We start from the raw sequence: 13,287 nt of genomic DNA on the forward strand, positions 1-13,287 counted from the left end.
GCGGAGCGCTGAGAGAGAGAGAGAGTCCCTGCGGGTGCATTCTCCGCTCTACCATAAGCAAACTGAATATGCATTAATGAACTCCATTGAAATGCAAAGTCTAGTAGCAATTTGTTCCATAAAGCTCTTAGGGAAATATGGATTAGACAGAGGAGCGATACATTAGGTGTTTCAGATAGCTTTGAGACGTTGCCTTTTTTTCTCCACCTTGCTTTTCTTGCCTGAGAGAACCTGCTGTGGTTTCAATATGCATGAAGCCTTTTTCATGTTGGCCGCTCGCTCTCTTTGTCTGTCACTGTAGGTGGCATGAGGTGGTCAGTATAAGACTGGCAAGCTGAGCACAGTGTTCACATGCTGAATGGAGTCACACTCCCAACAAAACCTCAAATAGTGTAGCGTTGCTGTAGATTGAAGATATACAAGTTGGGATAAAGTTTGGATGATCTACATAAGCGACTTTAATTTGACACAAGATGGGTTGAGAGCATCATTTATGTAGCATATGTATAGAAAACGTCACATAATGTCTTTGCATTTCCCTGTAACGTCTATATTTTCATACTACTGTTCAAATGTTTGGGGTTGATAAGATGTTTTAATGTGTTTTAAGTCACTTCGGCTCACCAAGCCTGCATTTGTTTGATTAAAAATAGTAAAAACAGTAATATTGTGAAACTAATCTCTCAAAAGGGATATGATTTCTTACACATGTACCTAGGTCTGGAAATCCCAAACCTGACTTTAACAGAATCCTAAACAGGGACTTATCTGCAGTTGCTGTCCGCCAGAAAAGCCCTGACAAGAAAATGGGTTCAACCAGACGTACCAGGTACTGAAGAATATTACAACACTATATACCAAATATATAATGGAGACTCACTATGACCTTAAGATTAGAAAAGGAGAAATGTATTGGTCTCTGGTCTAACTGGACTGAGTATAAGATCAATAAGACCTGATCTTGTCTGAGGTTGAGCTGTGAGGGCAGACGACACAGAGTGGACAACAGGAGAGAGAGGATTGAAACAAACTCTAGTAAGCACAATACCAGATTTTATCCACTTTGTTTATAGTTTCTTTTATTTCTTTTTTTTTTTACATGCATTCACAAAAAGGTCAACATGTATGCGAGGCAATACTACTTAATCCTTAAATCTTCTTTTGTTTTTGGACTAAATTATATGTTTGGAAAAGTGCATAATTAGCAACCATAATTCACACTTTATTTCTGTTTTTGAGTCATTATGCAAGTGTGTCTTTCCAATGTAAACTGACAAATGTGCATGGAGCATGTGTAAATATCTTTATAATTTTTTTTTTAAAGTAACCCACAAACATGCTTTATATGTTTATTTTAAAGATGTGAATATGGTTTATGTATAGTTTATATTGATATACACTTGTTCCCTCTGTCATTTGCAGTGGATTTTGGACTGATCATCCACCTGTCGCTTTGCACTAGATTATAGGACACAAGTTCAGAGCATCTTCATTTGCACTTCAGACCATAACATCTTCAATACCTTCTCATTTGATGACTTATTTGTCTTTTGGAACTTGATGGACACGAAGCAAAAAAAAAAAAAAGGTTGGATGACACATATACCGTGGTATAACGGTATGGATTGATGTATACAGCCTCAGGCCACCTGAGTGAGTTCCCACACACACTTTCAGGAGGGCTCTGGTGTCGAGAGAGAGCTACACTGAAGGGCCAGTGACAGCAGTGGCAGTACGGCTGCTGTTAGACCCTGAAGCGCAGACTTAATTAAACAGACCCTCTCTCTTTAATGAAGTGGTCTCCTCCATCGATCCTGCTGAACATTGGGTCTCTTCCTCTGCTGGGTTGGCTGGCAGCCATTTGGCTTCGCTCTGTCAGCTCCGCGCGGCTAATTAGCTCTGTTGTTCTTTTGCCTCCCTGAGATTTCCTCTCTGTTTCATGTTGAGGAGGGAAATGCAAAGAGGGCTGGATCAGGCGTATAGCACACAACTGCCACCCGTCCTTGCATCCAAAACACACTACAGCGGAGAGACATGTCTTCATGCAAAAGAGTGCTCATAGTGTCTGTATTACTGTGTGTGGTTATATATAAGCTAGGACTCGTTACCACCATATTTAATGCCACACTGGTGTTTGGAAGGGAGTTATTTGTGTACGTGATAAGAACTGAACAGGGGTGTGTTTCCCAAAAGCATCGTTAGGCAACTATGGTCGTAAGTTTCGTCTTTATCGGAAGTTCAGCGAGTTTCCTGAAACCATCGTTCAAGCGGACATTCGCAAACAGCATCGCAAAGTTGTGTGGTTGAAACGACAGCTCTCGACCTGTGTTAGAAGCAGAGTTTCTTGTTTGCATGACGTGGATTTAATAAATCCTAATCTTGACAAAAAAAAAAACAAGATGACATTCAGCACAATCTTTTATTTCGAATATAGGACTATACAAATGTACTATCTTTTAGGCCTGACGGGGCTTAATGCTCAATTCAGATTTTTTGAAAAAATCAGATTTTTTTGCAAGGCCGTTCACATTTCGAATTAAATGCGACCTTTTGTGATCTCCTGTGTGAACGTGAACGTGAAAATGACCCAGAAGTGACCCGCATGCGCAGAAGAGTACTCAACGGTCAACAACGTCACTTGTTGTTTGCAGAAGTAGCTTAACATGGCCTGAATAGAGCTGTCCCCCCAAATATTAATTAAATCAGAAACCTTGCTTCCCTTCCATTGACTGGTCTCAGCATCGTCTGCCATAGTTGTTGTTTATCTTCTCATTCCCGCCTACTTCAACGCGGAATTATGATGTTAGTCGCATATCAATGACGTGCGGGTCGGATACATGTGACCTGGCCGTTCAGATTGAAGTCGCATTTCAAAAGATTGGATATATATCGGATTTGGACCTCATACCCAAGTGGCCTGGGTCGCATTTGAAAAGATCGGATCTGTGTCGTTCAGACTGTCATGAAAAGATCAGATACAGGTCGCATAGGGGCAAAAAAAGCGGAATTGGGTCGTTTCAGCCTGCAGTGTGAACGTAGCCTTAGTTAGTCAAGAGATTTAAAGCGTCAGTTTTGAATAGTGTGGATCTGATGTGCAAATGTGCTTAAGAATGAGATTGAATCTGGAAATAAAGCAAAATAACTGAGAAAAAATGAGAATTAGTCCTCAAATGCCATGTCTTGTAATTTGATCTCAAATTGATTAATTAAAATAAGTTATTACTCCACCACCTGCGTGACATCATTTACCGACGTGGTTGAACGACCAATTTGCTACAATACGGTTTCAGGAAACAGCTAGATGATTTCTTCAACAATGCATCGATTTATGTCGTTGTACAGAAACGCACCAATAAATGAATCTGTTTGCAAACATGATATGAGGCAGGATTGGGAACTGATTGGATAAAAAGTCTCGACACAGTAACGGTGCCTATTCACTTTTTCAGCTGCTTATAAGTTCCTGGAATACTTTTCACATAGGGATTTCAAAAAGCTTTTTAAGAGTTGCCATGAGCTATGCCAAGGTGAATTTCGGCATTACAACCTTTTATTTGAAAAAAATAATAATTTGACAATCGACAAAAAGACAAAGGTACAAGACTGAGTTTTTTGTTGGTTTGTTTATACTGTATGCATGGCCGGCAGGCCTACCTTCAGCAGCTTTGGAGGAATAACTGCAAATAACAATATGAATACTTCGATTGAACTGACATTCACAGTTTTACATCAGGTTTCAGTGTTTAAAGAGGCAATCTTTGTGTGTGGAGCTTAAGACAACAGCAATGACAGGAGATCTTTAAGGTTAGCTCATATCAAGCACAGTCGCAGCAAAACTGCTTCATTCGCCACATTCACACTGAGCCAATTTAGCATCCGGGGAGCAGCATAATAATAAGATATACAATTATATGCTGGACTGACCCGAAACCATTAGACTGAAATCGTGTCTATGTATGTATTCAAATAAGAAGAGAGCTATCTCCATATGTGGGCAAAATGAGGCTCGAGAACGACGGAAATCTGTGAATAGGCGGGAAAGAGGTTGGCGAGGTGAGGCCGCGGCTTTGGCGTCCAGCTTCATGTTAGTGAGATGGAAACTCAGGGGAAAAAAATTATTATTATTGACGGAGGTATTTTTACCTGGTTATGAGGAAAATGAAAGGTTAGCAATTCAGCTTAAATGTGAAACTATTAAATGTTGTAAAGGTCGGATCTCATTGTGACTGAAAAGCAGAATTTTTACATTTCAGGCAAAATTATATTTCTCTTCTATTGTTACTACTGTGATTCTTTTTTGTTTTAATCATTTTTCTGAGAATATTTAAAATCTATTGTGTTTTTTCTCCTGAGAGTACTGAGGTTGCACCATGGTATCAGGTAAGATGGTCAGCATGTCATTATTTCACTACTTCACAGTGGCATTACAGAGGTAGACTCCCAAATAGCACGATTTAAAGGGTTAGTTCACCCAAAAATGAAAATGATGTCATTAATGACTCACCCTCATGTCGTTCCAAGCCCGTAAGACCTCCGTTCATCTTAAGAACACAGTTTAAGATATTTTAGATTTAGTTCGAGAGCTTTCTGTCCCTCCATTGAAAATGTATGTACGGTATACTGTCCTTGTCCAGAAAGGCAATAAAGACATCATCAAAGTAGTCCAACAAAAACTAGGACTTTATTCAGCATTGTATTGTCTTCCGGTTCTGTTGTCAATCCGCGTTCACGAGTCCGCAGACGTAAGACGCTGCTGACGTGTGTCTGGTGCGCCCGAGCTTCGTTTACAGTCTGAGGGAGACGCACGCTGGAAACAAAACAATCTTTGCAAACATGTCTAAGGATTTCGACACAGGGGCATTTTTTTTAACCAGACATATTTATTTGAACCTGAATACACGGACGCACCAGATACTCGTCAGCAGCGTCACTGGCCTCATGAACGCGGATTGACAACAGAACCGGAAGAGAATACAATGCTGAATAAAGTCATCGTTTTTGTTATTTTTTGAACAAAATGTATTTTCGATGCTTAAAAAAATTCTAACTAACCCACTGATGTCACATGGACTACTTTGATGATGTCTTTATTGCCTTTCTGGACAAGGACAGTATACCGTACATACATTTTCAATGCAGGGACAGAAAGCTCTCGGACTAAATCTAAACAGTGTTGTGCAAGTTACTTCCGAACTGTAATACATTATATATTACTTGTTACTGTTATTTAAAAGTAATTCATTACCTTACAATATTACTGTCTCAGAATTGTAATGCGTTACATTACTCCTGTATTACTTTTGAGTTACTTTCACCAAAATAACTATACAGAAGTAGAACTTAACATTCTAAAATGACTAGGGCTGTAACGATATGCGATATGAAACCGAAATCGCGACACTCAGATCCACGAACCTGCAGAATGGCGACACACCCCTTCCAACTCCCAGCGTTATCCATACCGTCCAGATCCAACGCTACCACATCTTTAAATTACTATTAGTATTATTTGAAGTTAACTTAACATTATAAAATATGTACACCACAAAACTAGTTGAGGATAAATTATTTAAAATTTGGGAATTCCAGCGTTATGGACATGACATTTACAGTCAAAACTTATATAATTATATAAATTCTCAGAAAATGCATTAATACCAAAATATTGAAACGTCTGTTTATCCATAGGCTCCTCCCAGAAAGGAGTCCAGACATTAGAAAAATATCAGTCTACACATGCGTTTTATATTTAATATTAGGGAAATCGACAGTCATGTGTGACAAAATAAAATCTTTAACTTTTAGGAGGCAACGATTTTTTGTTGTTGTAATTCTGTGAATTACACTTCGCAAATCTAATGAAGAAGGGTTGGCTCTCCACAGAACATAAAATATTCATTTTATTTTATTTTTCGTGTTCGCATTTATGAGGAAAAAACAAGACGTGACAGTTCTCCGTTATGGACGCGACCGCTCTGAAGCGGCACTAAAAGACTGCTTTAAAACTTTCACAGACACCTTACACAGAAGAAACGAAGCCTTTCTTTAAAGTGTATTTCGTTTTTTATTAATTGTACGGACCTGAAAAATATATCTATATTGAAATGTCTACTTGTAAACAGAACAATTGTAAACGAAAGAAAACAGACTGCTCTCTGCTTATGAAATGAAATGTGCATTTCTCTCTGGTGCATTCAATACTGCGAAGATCGCGAGTCAGCATCGTCAACTTCATCTTGACTTTATTAATAAACAATCAACATGTCTCCTTGCTATATTTGACATATTCATAATCATTGCTTTTGCCGGTTCTTTGTGACAGCTTTTCGGTGCTTTATCGGCAGCGCCGCCGCCCTTACATGAACGCGTCACGGCATCAAAAACATGATTGCGTGGTGAAAACATGAAAAATACCACATAAACATAGCCTAACTGTTTAGAAAGTAAACACAGAACGAATAGCCTAATGCGCATACGTCCATCTCGCGAATGTAGTCTTCTTCATGCCATCTTCACCATTACCTGCTTTTCCTCTGGCCAGCGCGAGCACAGAGGCCGAAATCATACCTCTCGGCACTCCTGTAAAAATAAATCGCTATACAAATATATCAGACGCTGCCATTTAGTCTTTAATTACAGACTTGGACCTCACACGCGGCTATTGACTGACCACGAACAGGTAATTTAGCCTACTTGCATCTTTCATTCGTTAATGTCTGGCGGTCTTGCTGGTTTTTTTTTTTTTGTTTTTTTTTGTTTTTTACAATTAAAACTAAAAGTCTGTTGTAACGCAAGCCTTACCGAACATGTGCCGAGTAAAATATTACTGAAAATTGATTAGTAATGCCTTACACTACTGCGTTACAGCAAAACGTAATATGTTACTGTAATGCATTACTTTTGTAACGCGTTACTCCCAACACTGAATCTAAAATATCTTAAACTGTGTTCTGAAGATGAACGGAGGTCTTACGGGCTTGGAACGACATGAGGTTGAGTCATTCATGACATCATTTTCATTTTTGGGTGAACTAACCCTTAAAGAGTAACTTCAAAGCTTTCCCCCCCAATGAGTAACTTTAAAAGCACGAGACACACAGGCCAGTGATCGCATGTGTTTATGCTGCCCTCTGCTGGTGAAGAAAGTGCAGTGCTAAAAAGTGAAGAATAGATCTGGGTCAGTATAAAGAATCTTAATGAAAAGAGTAGCTCCTAGTGACAAAATTCTAAGAAAATTCTTAGAAATGTGGGCGTTTACTCTTAGAATTAAAGAAAAAATCCTAGTAAAGAAGAAAATAATTCAGAAAGCATCTTAACCCTTAAAAGAGGTCTTGAGGTCAAAATTGTTAGGAGCACAGAAGAGGACTTTTAAGAGGCTTGAGTTTCTTTAGCAGAGGAGAAAATGGCAGAAAGATGAAGAGGGAAAAGAAATGTTGCAGACAATAGATGACAGTGAGTTAATAAGACGCTATATATTAGATCGTGCAGGGATCATGTGTGTGACTGATCTTATTAGAGATGCGCTAACAAATACCTTATGGAAATGAACAGCATGGTAAATAAAAAAAAAGGATTTATATACACATGTGTGTGTGTGTGTGTGTGTGTGTGTGTGTGTGTGTGTGTGTGTGTGTGTGTGTGTGTGTGTGTGTGTGTGTGTGTGTGTGTGTGTGTGTGTGTGTGTGTGTGTGTGTGTGTGTGTGTGTGTGTGAGAACAGTCAAATAGGAAAAATTACGCATGTAATTTCAGAGTGAAGGCTTAGGATAGACCCTATACTTAAAATCACTCTTTTTTTTCCTTCTTGGACAACCAACCAATCACAGTCTTCAAAAGATTGTGTCATCCATAGCAACGGGGTCAGCCCCGCCTCCTCACTAAGATGAAAGTTTTTGTCTTTCCTTACTCAGAGTTGCTCTCAGATCGGTCCTGAATCACTCATAAGCTAAGACTCTCCTACGTAAAATATTTAAAGCTAAATTAAGAGTTTTCTGAGAGGATTCGTAGAATCTTTATGAATACGGTCCCAGGACTTCTAGACACATACGAACGTCCTGCTCAAAGCTGCCAGATCCTACAAAAAAAATGAAAGTTCAAGATGCACCTAATCCAGTAAAAGGCATTTAGTGTTTGTATGGCCAAAAAAGGAACATTCCCTAGTCACTACTTAAAGACATTTATTTTAGTAGGGCCTATCAAATGAAATTATATACTAATCTAATCTGTTATATTCAGTTCCATTAGGCTATATTTAATAGACTGAATTGGTGGGTTTGTTACATTGTATCAACCTGGGCAAATTGGTGCCAGTCAGAGCCGGTCACAATTAATAAAGCACGTTGTCACTGCACATAGGCTTCCCAACTAATGTAAATCAATATTAATATCTAATAGTAGGCCTACATTTGTCTCTCTTCCTCATGTCCCTGATCTGCTGTCCTGCAACAGATCAATAACCACATGGTCACCCTACTTCCAACATCTGCAATATCATGCAGTTTCAGCTAGGCCTACTAGAATTTTATTGTAAGAAGTGCTGTGCCTGAAGGGGAAAAAATGCACATCTATAGGATCGCTCTTATCTTCCACAAGCTTGTCTGAGAATACGGTTCTTCTGAAGGAATTTCCAAGCTCCACGTGTGTCATCACAACGGCATCTCTCAGTATACCTCAAACACATTCGCAAATGAACGACCAATGCCTGTATGTTTATAAAATCCCTCAATCATCCGCGTATTCCCCTCAGTATCAATGCCGAGTGCTGTTTTACCGCTGACAGACCCAGAGAAACGCACCTCTAATCATGGCAGGGTGTCTGAACGCAAACACCGAGAATGACATCCCGTGCCAACAATGCACATCTGACACTTCTCTCTCCCTCCAGATCCCTCCTCTTTGCTCCCTTGCATTGTTTTCCACGCTTGTCTCCCGGCAGCGGGAGCGTTTCCCTCTCTTAGTGTCAATTAAAAGAGTGAACTCTCTGCATTTGTCAACATATCATCTCCGGGCCCAGGCGTGACGCGCCGATGATTTGTCGGTTCTTCCTGACACGGTGTGGGAGACGGTGATCTCCCTCATTAGAGACAGAGCGAGAGCCATCATATCTGACATGATAGTTACCAGCTGAAACCCCTCCACCCTCATCCATGAGTCTGTCAGGCCTGTCATATCAAGCCCCCCCATCTCTCTCTCTCTCTCTCTCTCTCTCTCTCTCTCTCTCTCTCAGGGAAAAGTGTGCAGCGCATCCACAAAGAGTGAGAGAACAGGCATTTTATTGGGGTCTTTCACAAAGTGAAAGATTTGGATGATGCGATGCAAATATCTCATATAGCTAAATCTCACGAAACCTGTTGACCTTTTCATATTTTACCCCAAAAAATTTTCGAAAGTTAAGCCTTTTAGTAGGCTACCATTAAGTACAACTTTACAATAAGGTCTCATTTGTTAACATTTATTTATTACCACAGTCTGTCTGAATACTCAATTCTGATTGGTTGGGAGGTGTGGATTAAAGCCGTTTAATGCACAGGTAGTTCCAGTCAGTTTAATCACTGTTCTATATTAGGCTAATGCGCTGTTTTCATAGAAGCGCGCCCACACACACACACACACACAGATTGGAGATCCCGCTCAACATACACAGAAACATTTTGGAGCACAGAAACTTATCAATGCTAAAATAGTTTTGCTGCTGAATTGCTACATTATATTTCTCAGCAATTAGGGGCTAACATCGAAGGAATTAAACTTACAGCTTCATTGTTAGTAGTACAAAGAGACACTTTTTGCCTAGTACTCTTTTATATTAGTACTGTGAATTTCGGACATACTTCATTTGTCAGATACTGTTTTTCTCCTACTTTATAGTAGGGAAGCATGTGATTTTGGATGCAGCCATAGACATCCATGAAAAAAAAATGCAAATCCGAACTGCAGGCCCTGCAATGCAAGCTCTATGTGTTCTGAAAGGGCTTGCACTAAAATGCTTTAGTCATCATACGTAACGTTTTTAATTTTGTTAACAATGTTTTTATTTAAACAACAACAAAAGGCTTTCGGGTTGGTCAACATTGCCACACAGTTGGACGACTACCGTAGTGAGTAGTAATAGTGAGTAGTAGTAGTGAGTAAGTATTGTGAGTACTGTAATATAAGTGAGCAATGTGATGTAAGTGAGTAGTGTAATATAAGTGAGTAATGTGATGAGTAGTGTGATGGAAGTGAGTAGTGTAATATAAGTGAGTGATGTGAGTAGTGTAATATAAGTGAGTAATGTGATGTGAGTAGTGTAATATAAGTGAGTAATGTGATGTGAGTAGTGTAATATAAATGAGTAATGTGATGTAAGTGAGTAGTGTAATATCAGTGAGTAATGTGATGTGAGTAATGTGATATGAGTAGTGCATTATAAGTGAGTAATGTGATGTGAGTAGTCTTCTATAAGTGAATAATGTGATGTAAGTGAGTACTGTGATGTAGGTGAGTAGTGTAATATAAGTAATGTGAAGTAAGTGAATAGTGTAATATAAGTGAGTAATGTGATGTAGGTGAGTAGTGAAATATAAGTGAGTAATGTGATGTGAGTAATATGATGAGTAAAGTGAGTAATGTGAAGTAAGTGAATAGTGTAATATAAGTGAGTAATGTGATGTGAGTAATGTAATGTGATTAGTGTAATATAAGTGAGTAATGTGATGTGAGTAATGTAATGTGATTAGTGTAATATAAGTGAGTAATGTGATGTCAGTGAGTAGTGAAATATAAGTGAGTAATGTGATGTAGGTGAGTAGAGTAATATAAGTAATGTGAAGTATGTGAATAGTGTAATATAAGTGAGTACTGTGATGTCAGTGAGTAGTGAAATATAAGTGAGTAATGTGATGTAGGTGAGTAGAGTAATATAAGTAATGTGAAGTAAGTGAATAGTGTAATATAAGTGAGTAATGTGATGTGAGTAGTGTAATATAAGTGAGTAATGTGATGTGAGTAGTGTAATATAAGTGAGTAATGTGATGTGAGTAATATGATGAGTAAAGTGAGTAATGTGAAGTAAGTGAATAGTGTAATATAAGTGAGTAATGTGATGTGAGTAATGTAATGTGATTAGTGTAATATAAGTGAGTAATGTGATGTGAGTAATGTAATGTGATTAGTGTAATATAAGTGAGTAATGTGATGAGTAGTGTAATATAAGTGAGTAACGTCTTGTATGTGAGTAGTGTAATATAAGTGAGTAATGTGATGAGTAGTGTGATGTAAGTGAGTAATGTGATGTGATTAGTGTAATATAAGTGGGTAATGTGATGTGATTAGTGTAATATAAGTGAGTAATGTGATGTGATTAGCATAATATAAGTGAGCAATGTGATGTGATTAGTGTAATATAAGTGAGTAATGTGATGTGAGAAGTGTAATATAAGTGAGTAATGTAATGTGATTAGTGTAATATAAGTGAGTAATGTGATGTGATTAGTATAAGATAAGTGAGCAATGTGATGAGTAGTGTGATGTAAGTGGGTAATGTGATGTGATTAGTGTAATATAAGTGAGTAATGTGATGTGATTAGTATAATATAAGTGAGTAATGTGATGAGTAGTGTGATGTAAGTGAGTAATGTGATGTAATTAGTGTAATATAAGTGGGTAATGTGATGTGATTAGTGTAATATAAGTGAGTAATGTGATGTGATTAGTATAATATAAGTGAGCAATGTGATGTGATTAGTGTAATATAAGTGAGTAATGTGATGTGAGAAGTGTAATATAAGTGAGCAATGTAATGTGATTAGTGTAATATAAGTGAGTAATGTGATGTGAGTAGTGTATTTAAGTGAGTAATGTGATGTGAGTAGTGTAATTTAAGTGAGTAATGTGATGTGAGTGGTGTAATATAAGTGAGTAATGTAATGTGATTAGTGTAATATAAGTGAGTAATGTGATGTGAGTGGTGTAATATAAGTGAGTAATGTGATGTGATTAGTATAATATAAGTGAGCAATGTGATGTGATTAGTGTAATATAAGTGAGTAATGTGATGTGAGAAGTGTAATATAAGTGAGTAATGTAATGTGATTAGTGTAATATAAGTGAGTAATGTGATGTGAGTAGTGTAATTTAAGTGAGTAATGTGATGTGAGTAGTGTAATATAAGTGAGTAATGTGATGTGAGAAGTGTAATATAAGTGAGTAATGTAATGTGATTAGTGTAATATAAGTGAGTAATGTGATGTGAGTAGTGTAATTTAAGTGAGTAATGTGATGTGAGTAGTGTAATATAAGTGAGTAATGTGATGTGAGTAGGGTTATATAAGTGAGTAATGTAATGTGAGTAGTGTAATATAAGTGAGTAATGTGATGTGACTAGTGTAATGTAAGTGAGTAATGTGATGTAATTGAGTAGTGTAATATGATGTGAGTAGTGTTATATAAGTGAGTAATGTAATGTGAGTAGTGTTTTATTATTGAGTAATGTGATGTGAGTAGAGTAATATAAGTGAGTAATGTGATGTGAGTAGTGTTTTATAAGTGAGTAATGTGATGTGAGTAGAGTAATATAAGTGAGTAATGTGATGTAAGTGAGTAGTGATGTAAGTGAGTAGTGTAATATAAGTCAGTAATGTGATGTAAGTGAGTAGTGTTATAGTAATGTTATGTAAGTGAGTACTGTGATGTCAGTGAGTAGTGTAATATAAGTGAGTAATGTGATGTAAGTGAGTAGTGTAATATAAGGGTAATGTGTAAGAGTAATGTGATGTGAGTAGTGTTTTATAAGTGAGTAATGTGACGTGAGTAGTGTTTTATAAGTGAGTAATGTGATGTGAGTAGTGCATTATAAGTGAGTAATGTGATGTGAGTAGAGTAATATAAGTGATTAGTGTGATGTGAGTAGTGTTTTATAAGTGAGTAATGTGATGTGAGTAGAGTAATATAAGTGAGTAATGTGATGTGAGTAGTGTTTTATAAGTGAGTAATGTGATGTGAGTAGTGCATTATAAGTGAGTAATGTGATGTGAGTAGAGTAATATAAGTGATTAGTGTGATGTGAGTAGTGTTTTATAAGTGAGTAATGTGATGTGAGTAGAGTAATATAAGTGAGTAATGTGACGTGAGTAGTGTTTTATAAGTGAGTAATGTGATGTGAGTAGTGCATTATAAGTGAGTAATGTGATGTGAGTAGAGTAATATAAGTGATTAGTGTGATGTGAGTAGTGTTTTATAAGTGAGTAATGTGATGTGAGTAGAGTAATATAAGTGAGTAATGTGATGTGAGTAGTGTTTTATAAGTGAGT

Source organism: Siphateles boraxobius, unplaced genomic scaffold (assembly GCF_051911475.1).
Source record: "Siphateles boraxobius isolate OS27281-9 unplaced genomic scaffold, OSU_SipBor_1 57, whole genome shotgun sequence".
NCBI classification, from domain to species: Eukaryota; Metazoa; Chordata; class Actinopteri; order Cypriniformes; family Leuciscidae; genus Siphateles; species Siphateles boraxobius.